This window comes from Aquarana catesbeiana, linkage group LG02 (genome assembly GCF_042186555.1).
Source record: "Aquarana catesbeiana isolate 2022-GZ linkage group LG02, ASM4218655v1, whole genome shotgun sequence".
Classification (NCBI taxonomy): domain Eukaryota; kingdom Metazoa; phylum Chordata; class Amphibia; order Anura; family Ranidae; genus Aquarana; species Aquarana catesbeiana.
In genome coordinates, this window is record NC_133325.1 from 46101839 (window position 1) to 46117020 (window position 15182).

General features: G+C 42.7%; 1 protein-coding gene across 11 annotated transcripts in view; it reads right to left on the reverse strand.

The window, feature by feature from the left end:
* Positions 1–15182, reverse strand: part of DLG2 (discs large MAGUK scaffold protein 2) — a 2047541-nt gene that overhangs the window by 382075 nt on the left and 1650284 nt on the right. Inside the window, exon 1 of one of the 11 annotated variants that reach the window (XM_073612843.1) lies at positions 2219–2555. The exons of the other annotated variants lie outside the window; for them this stretch is intronic. The gene's annotated coding sequence lies outside the window, so the exon portion shown is untranslated. Of the gene's footprint in view, positions 1–2218; positions 2556–15182 lie in introns of those variants that run through there. 11 annotated transcript variants of the gene reach the window in all.

Sequence of the window (15182 nt, forward strand, 5' to 3'; positions counted from 1 at the left end):
ACTGATAGTGATGCTTGAGCTGAGTGAGAGAAAGAGACCGAGAGAGAGAAAGAGAGAGAGAAAGAAAGGAAATGATCGAGAGACAGAGGCAGAAGGAAATAGAAGGGGGAGGTTGGGGTTAAAGAGAGAGCATGAGAGAAAGGGGTGGACAAGAGAGGAAAGGTGGATGTGGGGAGGCTTGGGGTGAGAGAGAGAGACTAAGGAAGAGGAAACGAGCGAGAGAGAGGAAAAGGACATGATAAAGAGAGAAGGTACAGAAGGGAGAGGAAGGGGAGATACTGGAGTGAGGAGAGATATATTAAAAAAGAGCGAGGGAAAGAGGTGTAGGTTGTGCATGGGAAACATTGGAAAGGGGGGAGGGGGGAGGAGAGTAGAGAGCAGATAGATGGATGGAGAAACAGATAGGTGCTCATTCATAGACATTCACATGGTGTTTGTTGATAAGGCTACACCAACTTAGATAGATAGATAGATAGATAGATAGATAGATAGATAGATAGATAGATAGATAGATAGATAGATAGATAGATAGATAGATAAGATAGACACAACTCTAACCATTGGCTTCCTGCTGACTCCAATGGAAGTCTGCTGAGATACGATCAGTTAATATTTCTTTCTGCACCATGTGCTGCCTTTCTACATGTCTCTGAATATATCAGGTCTTCAGGTCTCATCCAATATCCTTTACATTACCAGAGCACGTGCGCAACCTATGGGTCCATCCAACCCTATGCAGAGTTGGGGCGGGGGGTGGGGGGCAACGACTCTGGATTAGCAAATACTGCAAACTACTTTTCGTGAGTACTACATCCAAAGGGAAACAGCCAACAAAATATTTCTGAGACAGAATACAACTAGCAATGACATGCTGTGTAGACCTTTCTGGGTGATTGGATGCTATGGGTCTCCTGCACTGCTTACAATGGATGAAATTAATCATGTCTATCTCATTAAAACTCAGAAGACTTTTGTGAGTTTTTGGCATTCAGAGAGCCGTCCCTAATAACAGAGGAGAGCATGCCAAGAGAGAATCTTTTGTTTCTGATTAGCCAATATGTAAAAAAACAGCAATACTGTTCATTAAAAACCTTCTTATATAACGCAGCTTAAGACGTGGACAACGCTAAACGGCGATTGCATCCTGATATTACATGTAGTAGCCAGTCCTACCAGGATGATCTTCTCACAAGCTGTGGTTGTAGAATGATCACACGGGTCAACAACAATAAGTTACATAGTTAGTCAGGTTGAAAAGTGACCAAAAAGTCCATGTGGTTCAACCAATAGAAAAAAAAATGAATATATAATTATTAATATACTTATAAAAATTCTAAATAAATAAATAAAATATAATGTATTAAATATAATAAAATAATACAACCAAAATAGGTACAAAAATAAATATAAAATAATAGAAATGTAATAAAAATTAGGAAAAAATAAATATAAAACAATAAATAAAATAGGAAACAAATCTAAAATAATACAAATAAAATATGAAAACATAAATATAACCTAATAAATAAAATAATACACAAAAAAATGGGAAACATTAGATAAAAAATAACAAATAAATATATAATAAAATAGGAAAACATAAACTTATAACCAACTGCATATGACAACATCAGCCAAGTGAAGTTGTCCCGCACGCTTTATTCACTTCGCCTGCAAAACTGAGCTGCCAGCAAAGTGCGGTAACCCCTAGTAACCTATTGAAATGTGCTTCCAATGGTTGGATGATAATCTGAAATCCGGTCACAGGGAGTCTCTGTATAATCCACAACCAACCAGTGCTTACTATAGCAGATAAAATCTAACCATATAAAGTGCAGGATCACAATGCATGCCTGGCTGTGTCATTAAAGAAGTGTGTCGGTTCCTTCCTATGCACATCTGAACAGCTTGCTATTATTATAGGAGAGCCAGCTTTGTGTTGAACCTTTTTGGGGGACTTTAGTTTGTTAAATAAGAATGGTGCCAGTATTAACCCATTACACCCAGGCAGCCCAGAGTCCTATCAGTGGGTGCTCCGATTATCCCAGACACTCCGGATGATGGATCTGTCATTGCTTGCAGTGAGAAGGGTTGCTGCACATTGTTCTAATTCTTCCCCATGTAATCCCCCCTTCTTCCAGGGGAGCCTCCATCCCCCCTCCAGGGAAGCCTCCATCCCCCCCGGCTGGACGAGCAGCACTCCGATCCCCGCACTCACCTCCAGGCTCCGGCTACACCGCGCTCCGTGCCGGGCTCCGCACTGCCAGCTCCGCGCCCATCCGCCTCATCAGTGTGATCCTCATCAGCGCTCCGCTCCCCCCTCACATCACACAGGGGGGGTCACACAGCGCACACTCCAGGTACCGATCCTTATATCGCCCTGATCAACACATCAGAGCACACACTACCGACACTAATTGGTGCTCAGCATGGAGAGGAGAGCGCAGTCTTTCCTCCCACCCAACTACCCACCTACCGATCTACCCACCCACCTACCGATCTACCGCCTCCCTCCCGACAACTGTCACTCACCGCACCTTGTATGAGGAGGGACCAGGAGGAGATCATCATCATCATCATCACACTGATCCCTCTCCATCCATCCATCCATCCATCATCTGTCCACATGTCCCCCTCTCATCAATAGTTCCCCTTCCCTCTCTATCCTCCCATCTCTAATACATATCTATTTATCCATCTATTTATTTATCTGTCCATTCATCCATTTATCCAGTCATCTATTTATCCATCTATTTATTTATCCATCCACCCATTCATCCATCTATTTATTCATGGATCCATATTCTATCTATTTATCTCTCTCTCTGTCTATTCATATCCATTTGTCCATATCTCTCTCTCTATATCTATCTATGTAAGTTGATGTAGACTTATCAACACCCATCCATCCTCTCCCTACCAGTTCATCCAGACTTGTCTTTCATTCTTTGTCACTGATGTCTGTCTGTAAGGACCCCCTTCTGTCCCTCTGCACCCCCAGCAATGACCCCCTCCCTCCCCTTCCCTCCATCTCTTCACATATCTACCACTCTACACACTTCTTGTCTTATATCTTTTCTATCTATCTATCTATCTATCTATCTATCTATCTATCTATCTATCTATCTATCTATCTATCTATCTTTGTAATTTGATGTAGCTTTGTCAACAACACTATGTGAATAAATAAGTTCATCCATCTCTCCATCCATCCATCCATCCATCTCTCCATCCATCCATCCATCCATCCATCTCTCCATCCATCCATCCATCCATCCATCCATCCATCCATCCATCCATCTCTCCATCCATCCATCTCTCCACCCATCCATCTCTCCATCCATCCATCTCTCCATCCATCCATCCATCCATCCATCTCTCCATCCATCCATCCATCCATCTCTCCATCCATCCATCCATCCATCCATCTCTCCATCCATCCATCCATCCATCCATCCATCCATCTCTCCATCCATCCACCCATCGATCCATCCATCCATCCATCTATCCATCTCTCCATCCATCCATCTCTCCATCCATCCACCCATCCAACTCTCTATCCATCCATTCATCCATCCATCTCTCCATCCATCCATCCATCCATCTCTCCATCCATCCATCCATCCATCCATCCATCCATCCATCTCTCCATTAATCCATCCATCCATCTCTCCATCCATCCATCCATCCATCCATCCATCCATCCATCCATCCATCCATCCATCCATCCATCCACCCATCCATCCATCTCTCCATCCATCCATCCATCTCTCCATCCATCCATCCATCCATCCATCCATCCATCCATCCATCCATCTCTCCATCCATCCATCCATCCATCCATCCATCCATCTCTCCATCCATCCATCCATTTATCTCTCCATCCATCTCTCCATCCATCCATCCATCTCTCCATTAATCCATCCATCCATCTCTCCATCCATCCATCCATCCATCCATCCATCCATCCACCCATCCACCCATCCAACTCTCTATCCATCCATTCATCCATCCATCTCTCCATCCATCCATCCATCTCTCCATCCATCCATCCATCCATCCATCTCTCCATCCATCCACCCATCCAACTCTCTATCCATCCATTCATCCATCCATCTCTCCATCCATCCATCCATCTCTCCATCCATCCATCCATCCATCCATCCATCCATCCATCCATCTCTCCATTAATCCATCCATCCATCCATCTCTCCATCCATCCATCCATCCATCCATCCATCCATCCACCCATCCATCCATCTCTCCATCCATCCATCCATCCATCCATCTCTCCATCCATCCATCCATTTATCTCTCCATCCATCTCTCCATCCATCCATCCATCTCTCCATCCATCCATCCATCCATCCATCCATCCATCCATCCATCTCTCCATCCATCTCTCCATCCATTCATCCATCCATCTCTCCATCCATCCATCCAACCATCCATCTCTCCATCCATCCATCCATCCATCCATCCATCCATGCATCTCTCCATCCATCCATCCATCTCTCCATCCATCCATCCATCCATCTCTCTATCCATCTCTCCATCCATCCATCCATCCATCTCTCCATCCATCCATCCATCCATCCCTCCATCCATCCATCCATCCATCTCTCCATCCATCCATCTCTCCATCCATCTCTCCATCCATCCATCCATCTCTCCATCCATCCATCCATCCATCCATCCATCCAGCCATCCCTCCATCTATCCATCCATCTCTCCATCCATCCATCCATCCATCCATCCATCCATCCATCTCTCCATCCATCCATCCATCCATCCATCCATCCATCCATCTCTCCATCCTCCATCTCTCTACCAAGCCTGTCTTCTTTCTTCCTTTCGTTTGTCTTTCTTTTCACAGATCTATCTGTCTTGGTAACTCGATGACGACTTGCTAATAAACATAAATACACAAATATACAACATATATCTAAGTGTCTCTCTCATTATCTATGTATCTATCTATATTTGTAAGTTATTGTAGCCTTGTCAATATGTAAATGAATTAGTAGCTTTCTTATTTATCCATCCATCCATCTATCCATTCATTCATCCTTTTTTTGCTAAAATCACAAAGGTTTATCAACAGCCATGACCATCTTTTTTTTTCTTTCTTTCTTTGAATGATTGGTATCTTGATCTTGTTAAAGTCTTGTTAATAAACATAACCACAATGTAAACATGTATGTAATCCGCTATTTATCTCTTGTCTACTTTCTGCCTCTGTCCTTATCTCTGCTAAATTCATGTAGACTAATACACAGACATTAACACACTTCCTTACTTCTGTTCCTTCCTTCCTTCCTTCCTTCCTTCCTTCCTTCCTTCCTTCCTTCCTTCCTTCCTTCCTTCCTTCCTTCCTTCCTTCCTTCCTTCCTTCCTTCCTTCCTTCCTTCCTTCCTTCTGTTATTCCTTCCTTCCTTACATTCTCTCTTCCTTCCTTCTTTATTCCCCACCCTCATTCTGTTCTTCCTTCCTTCCTTCTATTCTGTTCTTCCTTCCTTCTCACTCCCTACCCTCATTCTGTTTTTTCTTCCTTCCTTCTGTACTCCCTTCCTTCCTTTTCCTCTTCCTTCCTTCTATACTCCCTTCCTTCCTTCTGTACTCCCTTCCTTCCTTTTCCTCTTCCTCCCTTCCTTCCTTCCTTCCTTCCTTCCTTCCTTCCTTCCTTCCTTCCTTCCTTCCTTCCTTCCTTCCTTTTTTTTTCTTCCTTCCATCTGTACTCCCTTCCTTCCTTTTCCTCTTCCTTCCTTCTATACTCCCTTCCTCCCTTCTGTACTCCCTTCCTTTCTTCCTTCATTCCTTCCTTTTCTTTTCTCTTCCTTTTCTTTTCTCTTCCTTCCTTCCTTCCTTCCTTTTTTTCTTCCTTCCTTCTGTACTCCCTTCCTTTCTTTTCCTCTCCCTTCCTTCCTTCTGTACTCCCTTCCTTTTCCCCTTCCTTCCTTCTGTACTCCCTTCCTTCCTTCCTTCATTTTTTTCTTCCTTCCCTCTGTACTCCCTTCCTTCCTTCTCCTCTTCCTTCCTTCCTTCCTTCCTTCCTTCCTTCCTTCCTTCCTTCCTTCCTTCCTTCCTTCCTTCCTTCCTTCCTTCCTTCCTTCCTTCCTTCCTTCCTTTTTTTCTTCCTTCCCTCTGTACTCCCTTCCTTCTCCTCTTCCTTCCTTCTATACTCCCTTCCTTCTATATTTCCTTCCTTCCTTCCTTCCTTCCTTCCTTCCTTCCTTCCTTCCTTCCTTCCTTCCTTCCTTCCTTCCTTTTCCTCTTCCTTCCCTCTGTACTCCCTTCCTTCCTTTTCCTCTTCCTTCTATACTCCCTTCCTTCCTTGCTTTTCCCCTTCCTTCCTTCCTTCCTTCCTTCCTTCCTTCCTTCCTTCCTTCCTTCCTTCCTTCCTTCCTTCCTTCCTTCCTTCCTTCCTTCCTTCCTTTCTCTCTTCCTTCCTTCTGTTCTTCCCACCTTCATTCTGTTCTCTCTTCCCTTCTTCCTTTCTTCCTCCCTACCTTTATTCTGTGGCCCCTTCCTTCCATCATTCCTTTCTCTTGTTATCCATTCCTTCCTTCCCTCTATTCTCTCTCCTTCCTTCTGTACTTATCACCCTTCTTCCTTCCTTCCTTCCTTCCTTCCTTCCTTCCTTCCTTCCTTCCTTCCTTCCTTCCTTCCTTCCTTCCTTCCTTCCTTCCTTCCTTCCATTCTGTTCTTCCTTCCTTCTCACTCCCCACCCTCATTCTGTTTTTTCTTTCTTCCTTCTATACTCCCTTCCTTCCTTTTCCTCTTCCTTCCTTCCTTCTATACTCCCTTCCTTCCTTCTGTACTCCCTTCCTTCCTTTTCCTCTTCCTTATTTCTATACTCCCTTCCTTCCTTCTGTACTCCCTTTCTTCCTTCATTCCTTCCTTTTTCCCTTCCTTCCTTCTTTCCTTCCTTCCTTCTTTTCTTCCTTCCTTCCTGTTTTTTCTTCCTTCCCTCTGTACTACCTTCCTTTTCCTCTTCCTTCCTTCTATACTCCCTTCCTTCCTTTTCTTCTTCCTTCCTTCCTTCCTTCCTTCCTTCCTTCCTTCCTTCCTTCCTTCCTTCCTTCCTTCCTTCCTTCCTTCCTTCCTCCCTTCCTCCCTTCCTTCCTTTTCCTCTTCCTTCCTTCTATACTCCCTTCCTTCCTTCTGTACTCCCTTCCTTCTTTTTCCTCTTCTTTCCTTATATACTACCTTCCTTCCTTCTGTACTCCCTCCCTCCCTTCCTTCCTTCCTTCCTTCCTTCCTTCCTTCCTTCCTTCCTTCCTGTTTTTTCTTCCTTCCCTCTGTACTCCCTTCCTTCCTTTTCCTCTTCCTTCCTTCTATACTCCCTTCCTTCCTTTTCCTCTTCCTTCCTTCTATACTCCCTCCCTTCCTTCTGTACTCCCTTCATTCCTTCCTTTTCCCTTCCTTCCTTCCTGTTTTTTCTTCCTTCCTCCTGCACTCCCTTCCTTCCTTTTCCTTCCTTCTATACTCCCTTCCTTCCTTCTGTACTCCCTTCCTTCCTTCCTTCTTTCCTTCCTTCCTTCCTGTTTTTTCTTCCTTCCCTCTGTACTCCCTTCCTTTTCCTCTTCCTTCCTTCCTTCCTTCCTTCCTTCCTTCCTTCCTTCCTTCCTTCCTTCCTTCCTTCCTTCCTTCCTTCCTTCCTTCCTTCCTTCCTTCCTTCCTTCCTTCCCCCTGTACTCCCTTCCTTCCTTTTCCTCTTCCTTCCTTCTATACTCCCTTCCTTCCTTCTGTACTCCCTTCCTTGCTTTTCCTCTTCCTTCCTTCCTTCCTTCCTTCCTTCCTTCCTTCCTTCCTTCCTTCCTTCCTTCCTTCCTTCCTTCCTTCCTTCCTTTTTCTCTTCCTTCCTTCTGTACTCCCTTCCTTCCTTTCCCTCTGCCTTCCATCCGTACTCCCTACCTTCATTCTGTCCTTCCTTCCTGTGGAACTATTGCCTGTCTATCTTCCTCTCTTTGGCTTTCCATCATCCCCTTTCACACTATGGCGACTTCAAATTTGTGCGATTTTACCGCGGTTTCGCCGCAATTTCAGGTAATGCCTGTGTAACTCGCATCAACGTCGGACCAAAGTAGTGCAGGGACTACTTTGAAGTCGCACAGATATGAACGGTACTCATTGGAAATCATCAGGGGTACGACGTGTCATCCGACTTTGCAGTCCCAAGTCGCAGGACAAGTCGCACAAGTATGAAAAGGGGCCTTAACAGAATCTGTCAGAAGAATCCCAGAAGTGTGGAAATACAGTAGATCCTCAACCCCCCCCCCCCCCCCCCGGGATCTCCTCCTAATTGCCTGATTGAAAAATGGAAAACATGAAGGATTTCACACCCACTGTAGGTCCCTGTGGGACTGGAGTGGTTGGAGGAGGCGGAGATCTAGAAGGCGGTCAGGACCGTATCTTACTCAGATGGATTTTCTTTATTTATAAAGAGCTGACATATTCTACGGCACTCTACACGGCACACTAAAGAGATGACATCAGTGCATGGACCAGTGTGATGTGCTAAAGTGTATGTACATCCCAAAAATCAACGTTACTTCCCTATTGGCCTGTTACATATACCATTGAAGGGGTTTTCTTATATTTCTTTGATAAAAGCAATAAAAAAAAAAAATTCTAAATTCCCATTGGTCCTGCCAGAAATATTCTGCCTGTGCTGTACTGTTATTAGTTACATTTCTCCCAGCTTTCTCCAAGGACTACAGAACCCCTCCCCCTCCATGTTATGGAAAAGAGGAGAGGGGGATGTTTTGGTAGTCCTAACTTAAATTTATTTCATTTTATTCACACAAATAGAGCTTTTTTTTGGTGGTATATGATCAGCACTGCATTTTTTTGTTTTGTTTTTTAATTTTTTTAAGCTGTAAACAAAAAAAGACCAATATTTTTTTTTACTTTGCTATAAAAAAACATATCCAATAAATAAATTAGAAAAATCAAATTTGTTCATAAATTTGGACCAAAATGTATCCTGCAACATGTCTTTGGTGAAAAAAAAATCCCAATAAGCGTATATTGATTGGTTTGTGTGAAAGTTATAGCTCCTACAAACTATGGGATATATACTGGAATTGTTCTTTTTTTTTTTTAATTTATACTAGTAATGGCGGCGAATAATTAACGAATAATGAACAATAATAAGAAAAAAAAAAACTTTTTTATTATGATTATTATTATTTATTATTAATTTGTTTCGTTCTATTTAAAATAATAATAATTTAATAATATTTAACAATAATAAAAAGTAAAAACTTTTTTTTATTATTATTTTTTTTTTTTTTTATTCATTCGTTATATTCCATTCGTTTAGATGCGGCATTCGTTTTTTCCAGCTAGTAAATTCGTATTAATTACATTCACTAACAGGCACATTTGGAAGGAAATTCCAATACCTATCATTTAATAGTTAGCTATTCTTTAGAATTTTCTTTCTTATTTTCGGATTTTCGGAGTTTATCATTTCTGAATTTTCAAATACACAAATTTACGAAATGCGATCATAGCGAATGACCCGAAAAAAGAAAGAAAAAAAAAAAACTAATGAAAATGAACGAATTTTTCGGCAGTGCACACGTCTATAGCAGGAAAAGATCAGGGCAGGGCTGTGCTCTGTGGCGGAGCAGTGTGAATCTCAGAACTGGATGGACGGAAATACAAATCCTTTGGCAGGTATAGGTGGATCATTTGTGTTTTTAGCCGATTGCCTGGAGATCAGATTTTAGAGAAAAACACATTGCAGAGGGCGGCATTTCCGGTCCCGGACTCTGATTGGTTGGTAGGTTTATTTCTGGCGGGATGTTCCTCGGTGGTCACAGACACTCCTCTACTTTCCCTTCATGGCAGACAATATATTATTCTTTTTATGGCCACCTCGGGGACTTGTGACCGTTTTTTTTTTCTTTCCCCCCGAGGACGGTTGGGTTTAGACAAACACAGGATTAACCCCGGCCATGCCAAGCAGAACTGAGGCCAGCGAATGCCCGATCTGCATTCATGCCAAGCCTTTCCTTTTATGTTGCCAGGGTTACCATAAAGAAAGTCCTTGCGTTCCCTTGGGTCTCTCGGCTCCGTGCTCGACATAAAACACGCCGCTCAGACAAAACCGCCATTAACCTTCACTGCCTTTAGAGAGGCATCGCTAATGAGAAGCGGTGGGAGAAAAAAAAAAAAAAAAGTGTCTGGACCGTAGCAGCCAATCAAATCAAAGCTGCTCTTTTTCTAGGGCAGTTTAGAGAATTTAAGGAGGAACATGATTGGTCGCTAAGGTCACTTTTCTGTCCGTCCTCCCTGAGAAGCAGGTGGCTGAGACCTACCCGGCAAATAAACTGCAGAACAATATCCTTTATGATAATGATATCTGACATACACTATATTAACAAAAAGTATTGGGACACCTGCCTTTACACGCACATGAACTTTAATGGCATCCCAGTCTTAGTCCGTAGGGTTCAATATTGAGTTGGCCCACCCTTTGCAGCTATAACAGCTTCAACTCTTCTGGGAAGGCTGTCCACAAGGTTTAGGAGTGTGTCTATGGGAATGTTTGACCATTCTTCCAGAAGCACATTTGTGAGGTCAGGCACTGATGTTGGACGAGAAGGTTTGGCTCGTAGTCTCTGCTCTAATTCATCCCAAAGGTGTTCTATAGGGTTGAGGTCAGGACTGTCAAGTTCCTCCACCCCAAACTCGCTCATCCATGTCTTTATGGACCTTGCTTTGTGCACTGGTCCAAACCATTTGGTCGATGGGGGGATTATGGTGTGGGGTTGTTTTTCAGGGGTTGGGCTTGGCCCCTCAGGGGTTGGGCTTGGCCCCTTAGTTCCAGTGAAGGGAACTCTTAAGATGACAGCATACCAAGACATTTTGGACAATTTCATGTTCCCAACTTTGTGGGAACAGTTTGGGGATGGCCCCTTCCTGTTCCAACATGACTGCACACCAGTGTACAAAGCAAGGTCCATAAAGACATGGATGAGCAAGTTTGGGGTGAAGGAACTTGAACTTTCGGATAATTCGTAACTTTGGAATAATTCGTATTCGTTAGGTTCACTAACAGCCAAATTTGAAAGGAAATTCCAATACCTAGAATTTAATAGTAATAATTAAGTTATTATTACTTAGTTATTATTCCAGATTTTCGAATTATCGTGCTTTCGGATTTTCGAATTTACGAATTTTCAAATATTCTGCAAAAAATTGTTAAACGGGTTTTTGTTAATTCGGATATTTCCGAATTAACAAATTTGTTTGAAATTCGTTAAAAAAACGAATTCGGGACAAAATGAATTGCGCATGTGTATTCTGCTTCAGCTCCGGTCTCTGCCCCACCCCCCACCCTATGATTGGACAGTGGAAAGAGAAGCAGCATGTTGATAAGTTCATGTCCCAGTCACTCTGCTCTCTCCTCCAATCAACATGCCTCGTGCGCTGCAGAAAAATGTAGCGGCTCCTCAGGCTTCTTCCTCCCTCCCCCAATCTGAGCTGGCTGAGTATTAACGAGGAACATCACTCCCCCCCCCCCCCACGCATTTCTTTGTCTTCCGCAAGCCTAGTGATCCACAGATTTTCTCAAGTCACTTGCTGACCACCTAAAGTCCTAAACTGTAAATGTACGTCATGATTTTACAGTTAAATACCAGTAGGTTTTTTTTCTTCAGGCGGTCAGCTTTCTGATAAAAGTGATCCCAGTGGCGCATTGGCTACGGGATAACTTTTATAGGTATAGGAAGAGGTGCACCTCCCGCCCCTCCCGCCGCTTTCTGGTCATTTCCAAGCTTACCAGAGCCGTCAGTAAGCCCAGAACTGATCCGAGCAGCCAGTGGTGGCTGGTGGTTTCTTGTTTGGGGGGGCACCTCAAACCCCCCCCCCCACTGTCTGCCGGTCCACTGGCACTTACACCATCTTGGCGGCGGGCACATCAGGCAGTGGCGGGGATGGGGCAGCGGCGAGCACATCGGGCAGCAGCGGGGATTGGGCAGCGACGAGCACATCGGGCAGCGGCGGGGATCGGGCACCGGAGAGCACATCCGGCAGTGGCGGAGATCGGGCAGCGGCGAGCACATCGGGCTGTGGCAGAGATCGGGCAGCGGAGAGCACATCGGGCAGCAGAGGGGATCGGGCAGCGGCGAGCACATCGGGCAGTGGCGGAGATTGGGCAGCGGCGAACACATCGGGCAGTGGCGGAGATCGGGCAGCGGAGAGCACATCGGGCAGTGGCGGAGATCGGGCAGCGGTGAGCACATCGGGCTGTGGCGGAGATCGGGCAGCGGAGAGCACATCGGGCAGCAGCGGGGATCGGGCAGCGGCGAGCACATCGGGCAGTGGCGAGCACATCGGGCAGCGGCGGGGATCGGGCTGCGGTGGGCATCGGGTAGCAGCTCCTGTGTCTTCTCCTCCTCGCTTCCACCGTGCGTCTCCTCCCCTCCTCCTAGGCGTCCAATAGGGTCGCTTGTCCCTTCAGCCAATCGGGTGACAGGTATCAGACCCGCTTCCCGATTGGCCAGGAGGAGGATCAGTGTTGCAACAGCCAATAATCATTCGCTGTTGCAACACATCTGGGTGGGCTCCAGACGCAATGCTCTGCGCCCCGAGCGTAGATTGAAGCCTATGGCTCTAATCAGATGCTTAAAAAAAAAACACCCCCACCGCTGTAACTCATGCGCCCGGTGTCCTGAAAGGGGCCGGACGCATGAACGGGGGGTAGCGGGCAGGGATCATAGAGCATTAATTAGGAAGTGGCGGCCAGGATAGAGGGGGCAGCGCCCCGGGCATCCCTAATGGACGGGGTCGCCACTGGGTGCGGCTGAAGGCTGGGCAGGAAGTTGAGTGTGTGCGCAAGACAGCCCCAACTCGGATCTATGCCCTTGGAGGACCGGAGCGACATCTGACATCACTTCCTGTTCTCAGGCACAACAGAAAGGATTTTTGTTTTTTTTTGCTTTCTTTTTGGGTTGTTTACATTCCTTGTAATAGGAATCAAAGTGATTAAAAAAAAAATAAAAAATAAAATAAAAGGGACAGTGTCAAGATAAAAAAATAAAACATAAAATAAATAAGGAAAAAAAAAAAGTAAAGTGCCCCGCCCCTTCGAGCTCGAGCGCAGAAGTGAACGCATATGTAAGTCGCGCCCGCATATGTAAGCGGTGTTCAAACCACGCATGGTATCACCGCGATCATTGGATTGAGAGCAATAATTCTAGCACTAGACCTCCTCTGTAACTCCAAACAGGTAACCTGTAAACGTTTTTAAAGCGTCGCCTATGGAGATTTTTGAGTACAGTAGTTTGTCACCATTCCACGAGCGTGCGCAATTTGAAAGCATGACATGTTAGGTATCTATTTACTCGGCCTAACATCATCTTTCACAGTATAAAAAAACAAAAGAATTGGGGTAACTATTGTGTTTTTTTTTTCTATTATACATTCCAGTGTATTTTTTCCAAATAAATTGCGTTTTAAAGACCGCTGGGCAATACAGTGTGACATAAGATATTGCAACGGCTGCCATTTTTTTCTCCAGGGTCTCTGCTAAAAAAAAAAAAAAAAAAATATGTTTGGGGGTTCTAAGCAGTTTTCTAGCAAAATATACTTTTATATTTTTTTATATTTTTACTTGTAAACAACAAATGTCAGAGAAAGGCCAGGTCTTAAAGTGGCCAGAGTTCTGCCCCGCCTTTGTAGCCCACCCAGTCCCCCCAGCCGCCATGTTCTTCTGATGACATCAAGGTGTGCTGTCTGTCTTTTCTGGGTGGTGCACGCAGCGTGGCAGCAGGTAGGTGGCTGCAAAATCTATGAAGAGACAGTCGGCGTCCCCTAGTGACATGGTGTGGCCCAGGCTCTGTAGAGTATTCTAGGCATGTGCGGTTCGTTTCGCTCCAAATTAAAATTCTAACGAATTTTTGTTTTTCGGACATTCGGATGTATCCGAACTTCCGAATTACAATAGTACCGAATTTAAACGAATCCGAAATAAGGGGAAAAAAAATTCGGACGAAATCCGAATTCGAACCGGTTTTTGGAATACTTTTGGAATCCGAATAGTTTTCAAGTTCCAATAGAACAAAATAAAACAGGAAATTAAAAAAACAGAATAGACTAGAATATAATTGAAACAAATAGAACAGAATAGAATTACATAGCATGAATATAACCATCTTCTGAAATTTGAATTTCAAATTGAATAAATTTGAATTAGAATACATAAGAAAAGAATAGAATAGAAAAAAAAGAATATAATAAACTATAATAGAATAGAAAGACAATTAACCATTTCACAAAATTCAAATATAATCAATTTGAATAGAATAGAAAAGAATAAATTAGAATAGAATAGAAAATAACAGAATAGTATAGAAAAAAAACAACAGAATAGAATAGAAAGAATATAACCATCTTCTGAAATTTGAATTTCGAATAGAATAAATTAGAATTTGAATATAAAAGAATAGAATAGAATAGAAAATAATAGAATAGAATAGAAATAGAATAGAATACACAAATAAAAAAGGAGTATAATTTGAAAAAAACAATAGAATAGAAAGAATTTAACCATTTCCCAAAATTTAAATAAAATCAATTCAAATTTGAATAGAATAGAAAGAATAAATTGGAATAGGAAGATGGTTATATTCATTCTATTCCTTTGTTTTTTCTATACTATTGTGTTATTTTCTATTCTGTTCTACTGTATTCTTTTCTATTCTATTCAAATTCGAATTGATTTTATTTGAATTTTGGAAAATGGTTATATTATTTATATTCTATTCTATTGTTTTTTTTTTATCTATTCTTTTGTATTCTATTCGAATTTCAGAAGGTGGTTATAATCTTTCTATCTTTGTCTATTCTTTTTTTAATTCTATTCTATTCCTTTCTATTCTATTATAGTCCATTCTATTCTGTTCTTTTATTTTCTATCCTAATTTGTTAATTTTTACTCTATTATATTATATTCTTTTATTTTCTGTTATATTCTTTTCTATTCTGTTCTATTTTTTTTTTTCTATTCTATGCCCTTATTTTCTGCTCTATTTTATTCTCTTTGGAAATTGGAAATCTATTTGAATTTGAAAACTATTTGAATTAAAAAAAAAAATTTGATTTAAAAAACGATTTGAAATTGTTTCGAAAAAGTGTTCGAATCAATCCGAATTCGAAAAATTTGA